At 34.2% G+C, this 1,414-nt stretch overlaps 1 long non-coding RNA gene across 1 annotated transcript in view; it reads left to right on the forward strand.

Moving 5' to 3' along the window:
• Positions 1-1,304, forward strand: part of LOC136796755 (uncharacterized) — a 6,659-nt gene extending 5,355 nt beyond the window's left edge. Inside the window, exon 2 of the long non-coding RNA XR_010844496.1 lies at positions 1,205-1,304. This is a non-coding gene — a long non-coding RNA (uncharacterized lncRNA). The remainder of the gene's footprint in view (positions 1-1,204) is intronic.
• The last annotated feature ends 110 nt before the right edge of the window (positions 1,305-1,414 follow it).

Below are 1,414 nucleotides of genomic sequence, written 5' to 3' on the forward strand. Positions count from 1 at the left end.
AGTTAACAGTGATGAAGAAACTCCTTTGTTCATAGCGTCCAGGGAAGGCCATACTGATGTTGTAGCATTGCTTTTACGGTTTGGAGTCGAAGGTTTAAGGCCTGATGTAAAGGGAAGGACAGCTCTGCACCGCAGTGCTAGCAGAGGTCACTTAGAAATAGTGAAACTTATTCGAGAGTTCGGAATTAACACGGAGATGGAAGATAAATGGGGCTTCACTGCACTGAACTACGCTGCTTCTTGGAGAGGACACCAAGAGGTTATAGGGTACCTTTCGACTCCCTTGCTGAACATCACATTAACATCTTATTTCGAAATGTCAAATCCCTCATAATAGTTTATAAAAAAAATATTTTTTTAAACTAATAAGTAAATCTATTGAGTTATCGATTTATTTATTGATATTTCTTTATGCAGCATTGGAGAATATTTATCAACACTAAAGTTATGAAAGAGGGGGGAGAAATCTGTATTCTCTCAGGGGAGTAAAAACTAAAGCCCCTATATTGGATGTATATATCGAATATAATAAGTAGTTAGTACATCGAATAATCTAGTCGTTATCTAACCATAGCGGAAGAGGAGTGGATGGTATGGTGACAGTGCTTCTGCCAACCGTCAATAAACGTCTGCTACTTGAGGACCAAGTACTACCGAAACTTAATCATGGAAAAAAAATAGAATATCTTTTTCGTTCGTTCTTTGGATGTTCTTAATCTCAACAAGGATTAAAACCTTTAGAAATTATGGGACATATTAGACCTTGTGGACTAGAGATGTCCATTTGTATAAATTAGAACAGTAATGAGCTTTAATGAAGTAACACTGATTAATGCGTAGAAACTTTTCTTAATTATTTGTGTATTGATTTGTTATTATTATTAATGATTACAATTTGTGATTTATTTAAAATATAATAAAATTTATAATTTTCGTTTTATATTTATGATAAGTTTAATTTTATAAATCCAATAATTGTAAACAGTTATGTAATAGTTTATGATTAGTAAAATCAGATTGGTGTAAAGGTCCTATTCGACATTGGACCGAATTTCGAGACCTCTCTGTCTATTGTTCAGGCAATGACTATAAAATTAAGTTATGATGCATGCATGTGGTAATCTTTAAAAAGTAATGTAATATTTAACACTGATTGTGCACAAAATAAGAAAACTTATAATATTCTTGTTTCGGGTTACCCAAGGTACTACGACTCTCTGAAGTGGATTGAAGGGCTGCCCTAATGTAGGCAGCACAGGCGCCCTATGTGGCATATATCAGAACCCATCATCTCCAGTGCTCTATGTTGTGAGAAAAAGTAACCCATCTTGTCTTATGCAGCTCTTCATTTTGTTTTACTCATTCAATAGTAAAATCAATTATAAGTGAGTAGATTCTCTGGAACTGTTCCTAG

This window comes from Halyomorpha halys, unplaced genomic scaffold (genome assembly GCF_000696795.3).
Source record: "Halyomorpha halys isolate HHAL.00 unplaced genomic scaffold, Hhal_1.1 Scaffold1961.1, whole genome shotgun sequence".
Classification (NCBI taxonomy): domain Eukaryota; kingdom Metazoa; phylum Arthropoda; class Insecta; order Hemiptera; family Pentatomidae; genus Halyomorpha; species Halyomorpha halys.